Genomic DNA, 6,762 nt, shown 5'->3' with positions numbered 1-6,762 from the left:
CCTATGTTTCTATGTCAGTGGTGCTCAAACCTTTTCATGTGAAGGACCCCCCAAATGATATGTATTTGGCTACGGACCCCCATCTCAAAATATGCTGTTCCCCAGAAGCAAAATTTTAGTTACTAATGCTCGCTTAAAAAATACATGATCATTTTTCAATGGCTAAAGTATAAAATAACAAAGGCCCGTCCACCTTGGGCCCTAGTAACTCAGTCCCACTCCCCCCCCACCCTTGTGACGCCCCTGTCCGCAGCATACTCACCCCCTCGCAGAGCAAGTGGTCACGCATGCACAGGCATGCACTGATCAGTGTGATAAATGTCTGGAGAACAGTCCAGGGATTAAGCCCCAAGGCCCTACACACACACACACCAGTGGTGGAAAATAGTACTCAATTGTTTTACTTAAGTAAAAGTATCAATACTGTAATATAGAAGAAACATTCAGTTAGGGTGCCCTCACACCAAAATACCTAGAGTGGAATCCGCCAATGCATTTCAATGAGAATGGAGTGTTTTTTGCAGAAATCCTCTACTGGCAAAAAATGCTCCATTCTCATTGAAATGCATTGGCGGATTCCACTCTTGGTATTTTGGTGTGAGGGCACCCTTACAAGTAGAAGCATGGAATTCTTCTACTAATTCTTGTACTTGAGTGAAAGTATGAAAGTATTGTACTTAAAAGTACCAAAAGTAAAAGTACAAAAAAGTTTGAAAAGGGCTAAAAGTGGTTTATGTATGTTTTATAATTTATGATTTATATCTGCAAAGTAACTAGTAACTAAAGTTTTCAAATAAATGTAGTGGAGTAAACGTACAATATATGTATCCGAGATGTAGTGGAGTAGAAGTAAAAGTATTGGAAATTGGAAACACTCAAGTGAAGTACAAATATCTCAAAAGTGTACTTAAGTACAGTAATTGAGTAATTGTAATTAGTTACTTTATACCACTGAGACGCACGCACGCACGCACGCACACACGCACGCACGCACACACACACACATACGTGCACAAACGAACACACTACACACACACATGAGTGGCTAACACAGAGCAAAGACACACACACAAGCTTTATGAAGCGTGAAAGGCTATAACCAAAAAAAACAGACACACGCGCACACGCGCGCAATAACGCACACACAAACGTAAGTGCGCTTCAGAGACGGTCATGATCTGGACTGATGACTCTCATGTGATGGGGTTCAAGGAGGCGCGCGGGACACGGAGAGACAGTGTACGGATGGATGGAGGGATGGAATGATAAAATAGAGCTTAAAGAGAGAGAGAGAGATGAGAGGAGAACAAGGTTTGATAGTTCTAGGCCACAGAAGGAGGAACACAGAAGGTACAGAGACACTGAAAGTTGTACCACTTCCAGGAAAGTCCTGGAAGACGATTCACTGGCCTGTACTTTCAAGGGGGCCCTCTTGGGGTCACGGGTTCCGATTATAATTTAAGACTAGGTTTAGGAAGGTGAAGGAACATGTTGGAGTTTGAATTAAATGACAACTTTGTTTTTTTACAACAAGGGTTCATATTTTAGATTGTAATTAAAGAATATAAAAGATGAGAGTTAAATGTTTTCATTTACTTCTTTCTATCGTTTTAGAGATTTTAATTATTTTGATTTCAGTGGCTGTGGGCATACGTACAAGTGGCTAAATATGTGTTTTTACATAGAATAAGCCCATTCCCAAGATGCACCGCAATCTTTCATGGGCAGATGTGACTTATGGGATTACTGTAAATAGCAATAAAGTAATTGCAGGCTTATTGTGTCTAAAAATACATGTTTAGCCACTTGTACACATGCCCGCATGCGTTGCCCCCACGTTTTAGCACACTAAACGTGCTAAAACGATAGAAAGCAGTAAATGAAAACATTTTAACACTCACTTTTTCTTTTCTCTACGTACAATCTAAAATATGAACCCTTGTTGCAAAAAAACAAAGTTGTCCTTTAACCACGTTTGACATGGCATTATAGGCGAAATTGTAAAGACTATTAATTGAAGTGGATCATGGGAGTGGATGGTAGCGTCCGGTGCGGACACTACCATCCACTTCAATTGAGAACGATATCTTTTATCTTTATCTTGCCCAGTGGGAATGACCCTTTACACACACATTGTGATCTTGTAGTTTGGCTGTTTCTCGCGTGACACCATTGTACTGCAAAGCATAGAACGGGGCTTAAGTGGTTTAAGCTGAACTATGCGATACATGCGATACGTAGCCCCGAACAATAAACACGGAGAACCAGGCTAACAAGATGTTGTGTTTCAAAACAACCCCCGTTCCCCCTTCACTGTGGTACCTCCCCCTGACTCCCCACCCCTCGTCTGTCAAAAACCTTTGCTCGCACATAGGGATGTGATTTCATATCACGATTATTGTGACAAAATAATAATAATCGAAATCCATTATCCTGGGTTGGAACATTTGCCAAAAAAATAGCAGATCTACAAGCTCACAACGCATCGCAAGGCGATGCGTTGTGAGCTTGTAGATCGGCTATTTTTTGGCAAAGACGTTTGATAGAGAGTGAAAAAAAAAAGACTATCAAGTACGTATATTATAAGTACCTTTTACTAAAGGGTTTAAGTGGGACTGGATATGAAGCTTGGGCAAATAAAAGGTGAATTCATCCCAGTGCATGACGGAGGACGATATCACAATAAATTACATCACTACAATACAATTATCGTGAGTGTTTTTATCACGATAAACGATAATTACCCTACTCGCACCCCAACTCACCACCCACCACGGCAGTCAGAGCGAAACCCTTCCAAACCACGTAGTAGCAGTGGTTTTGTTAGCAAGTCAGGTGACAACAAGAAGGGGGGGGGACGGCTTGACACCTGCACATCTGTCAGTAGAGCAATGTCTGAATGAAGCCTTCAAACGGTGCATTGCAGCTTGTAACTGGTGTATGCCTTTGTTAAATCAAATAAATATGGATGAATACATCCATAACCAAATAAGACTCAGAGACAGCCAAAGGACTATATAAATACATTGTTGTATTTGAAGAGAGTCAGACAAAGAGGACAAAACAGTAAATATAAAAATATAAAAAAAAAATATAAAAAGAAATACAGTATGGCAGTGGAGGCGTGGAACTCATTGATTGGTTCCCATATCATAACAAGAAGAGAATAGTTTCTTCACTAGTACCTTTTCACTAGACATACAGTATACGGTAACCCAAACGGTAGTAGATCTCGTAGTCAGGGTAAGAATGACCTGTACTGTAAGTCCAGACAGTAGTTCACATAATATACCTTTATGTTCATACATGAGCCTCAACATACATACATTTATGTATAATAAATTCATATCTATCAGCCTTGTGACTATAAAAATATGGCAAACCAAAGCTTTAAGGTTAGGGCTCTGGGTAGAGTTGGAATTAACTTCTTCGGTGCCATATTTAAAGTGGGACCTCTTATATTGCCGGTTCGCCAACAAAGGGTTAAAAAAATAGTGTGCACGCTGGTGCACACATTCGTGCACAGATCATGCACTATGCATGTGCATGCTTTTCACAGCTTTCAAACAAAAAAATCCGCTTGGAAATCCGTTCAGGCATTCAGGAGAAGGCAGCCCTTATGTTTTCTTCAAATGTAAACAAACATGGCTGCCATGTTTGAAAGATGGGGTTGGTATGGGGGTTAAACATGCAATTTCGCGATCGCGATCATGGCTAGTACACTGTTGGAGGTCCAAATTATTTTTTTTCAAAAACATTTTTTTCAAAAAAATAAATACATCTTTTTTATTATTTAAAAAAAAAAGACGTCCAGAAGACGTCTGGCAGGGAGGTCCATAGTTAAAAAGACGTTTTTATTATAGAAAACGTATTTTTTGGCAGGGTATGAGTTAAGGCCAAGGTTAAGGAATATGGTGGTTGAATGGAAATCAGTCAATGGTCCTTCCTTACAAACGAATGCAAACCGATGTGTGTTTGTATGTGTTGTAAAGGAGAGGGAGAGAAACCTGTGTGTGAGAGGGAGAGAGAGAGCTGGCAGGCATTCCGGGCATTGGTTTTTGTTTTTGGTGTCTCCACATCAACATGCACTTCCACTGAACTCTCTCCTGTTGTCATCTGTTGTCGTTCAGCAACTCTTATTTTCCTCCTTCTGTTCCCTCTCTCACTTTGCATTTTTTCTAGAGATGGGACGTTCGCAAACGAATTGAGTCTTTTGAACGGCTCTTTGAAATGAACGATGGGATCCGGTTCGCAGTAGGGAGCCGTTCCTTTCTAAATGAACGGTGGTGGGAAAAGTCCAAACATTATTTACTTATGTAGAAGTATCAATACTGCAATGTAGAAATACTCTGCCACAAGTTGAAGTTTGGGATTAAGCTGTAAAAGTACAAAAGTATTGGTATCAAAATGCACTTAAAGTACCAATAGTAGAAAGTACTCATTATGCAGAATGTCCCATTTCACAGGTTTTCCAGTGAATTACTGTAAATGTAGAAAAATCGTTTGAAAATAGTGCGACGCATTGAGAGCTTGTAGATCGGCTATTTTCAAATTGCCAAAATGCATATATGGCGGAAATGTATATAGGGTTGAAGTGATTTGTAATTAATCAAAATCTACAAAGTAACTCGTAACTAAAATGAGACAGTCTTTTGAACGGCTCTTTGAAAGGAACGGATCCCAGAGATTCAGCTCACTTTAAAGAGACATAAATCCCATCTCTAGTAGTCATCTGTTGTCGTTCAGCAACTCTTATTTTCCTCCTTCTGTTCCCTCTCTCACATTGCATTTTATCTTTGCACTTACACTTCTACTGCTTGTCTATCTCTTTCACCTTAACCTTCACCGCTCTCCCATATCTCCCATCTCTCCCTATCCCTCTTTTATCTATTTATCAGAATGATGAGCCTGCTTTGGTCAAAGGACCATACCAATATCAGTAGAAGACAAGTTATTGTCTATTATTCTCAGCTTTGGCCATAAAGTATGTTGTGTATAAATAGTTTTCCATAAGGTTTGCACGTGACATTTTAAAACGCATTGAAATGCAACGATAGCAAAACAAAGAATAACTACCTACCTCTATCAGCACATTTAACAATGGTATGGAAAATGGCCAGCAGTAATGATATAAAGATAAAAGATAATACCAAACCACTGGCAATGTTGATTATTACCTCTTTTCCTCTTCATCGCAGTTGGGCAGAAACTTTGTTTCCATATTTCATGTGCTTTGATGGCCTCTTTTATATTTCATCACAACACATCGCATTGCGACATGTTGTGCTTGTAGATTTTCTTCTTATAAAAGGTTAAAAGTTGGATAAGTCTGTCTGGTCTTTATAAACATTAAACCAATGGAAAGTACCAAAAATGACTATTGATTCTATTGATTACTCATGCCATGGAGACTTGAGTTCAATAATATTTTGTGTTTTTTTGTCACATTCCTAAGACAATAATTTGATTACATTAAATGTACCCCCATTGATTCCGGATGCATTTGGGTCCCCATCCGGAATCACTGAGGGTACATTTACTATAATACATTTTTTGTCTTAGGAATGCAACAAATACAAATGTACTTTATTGAACTCAAGTCTCCATGGCATGAGTAATCAATAGGAAAAAAGTCATTTTGGGGGTGAACTACTCCTTAAAGAGCTGACTACAAAATAGCAACTTCATTACATCCATTGGAACCCAGGTGATTTTCCCCCCACTTCTGAAAAGTAGCGTTTTATTTGTTCCCCCCCATACAAGGTTTCCACCTGACAGTGACATTGTGTGCATGTCCATATCTCCGTCTGTCCTCTTGTCTTCCGGTCCGCCTCTGCTGCTGTTCCAGTCCAGGGGTTGTTTGAGGACAGTGCAGCAGTGGAGGTAGAGAGAGGTAGAGTGTGAACCAGCTGGGACGCAGCTGGACTGGCCTCAATTCACGGCTCTGCTCTTCCATTGCCTCGCACTGGACCGGACTGGAGTCAGACCCGCTGAGAATTATTATCGAACACTTAATCATTAAGACGTTTGAAGGGAGTTTGGAGAGAGGGGGGAGGGAAGAGATTGCTAAGTTGCAAACGACTCGAAATTCTTTGTATGATTTAAACCAGGGGTCTTCAACAGGGGGTCCGGGACCCCTAGGGGGTCCTCAGAGTTACTACAGGGGGTCCTCCAAATCTTCCAGTCCTTTTTTTATTAACAACTTAAACGCTAGTGTCCATATTCTGATAACTGTAGCCAAAAATAGCAGATCTACAAGCTCACAACGCCTCGCGCTGCGAGGCGTTGTGAGCTTGTAGATCGGCTATTTTTAGGCAAAGCGGTTTGGTGTAGAGGGGAAAAAGAGCAGACTAAGTACAGAGTGAAAGGTCAAGTTTATTAAGTATTGACGGTTCAAGTGCTTAAATATCTGAAAACACAAATTGACATGAATCCAAAATACACTGATGATCATGCTGTCAAACAATGAAACTATATGGAATCTATGAACCAGGTTGTGGGGGTCCCTGCTTCATCTCTCTCTCAACTAAGGGGTCCTTGGCCTGAAAACGTTGAAGACCCCTGAATCTTAGACAAAACAGAAAAGAAACGTCAACGGAATTTGAGCAAAGAGAAAAACACTGCTGTGTTGATGAGGAGGACAGAAGGACATAAAGTCGGAAAGGAATGCCACGCTCACGCGTGCGTGCGTGCGTGCGTGTGTGCGTGCGTGCGTGCGTGCGTGCGTGCGTGCGTGCGTGCGTGCGTGTGTGTGCCAGAGAA

This window comes from Nannobrachium achirus (genome assembly GCF_963921795.1).
Source record: "Nannobrachium achirus genome assembly, chromosome: 3".
NCBI lineage: Eukaryota > Metazoa > Chordata > Actinopteri > Myctophiformes > Myctophidae > Nannobrachium > Nannobrachium achirus.
This window is presented reverse-complemented; position numbering follows the sequence as displayed.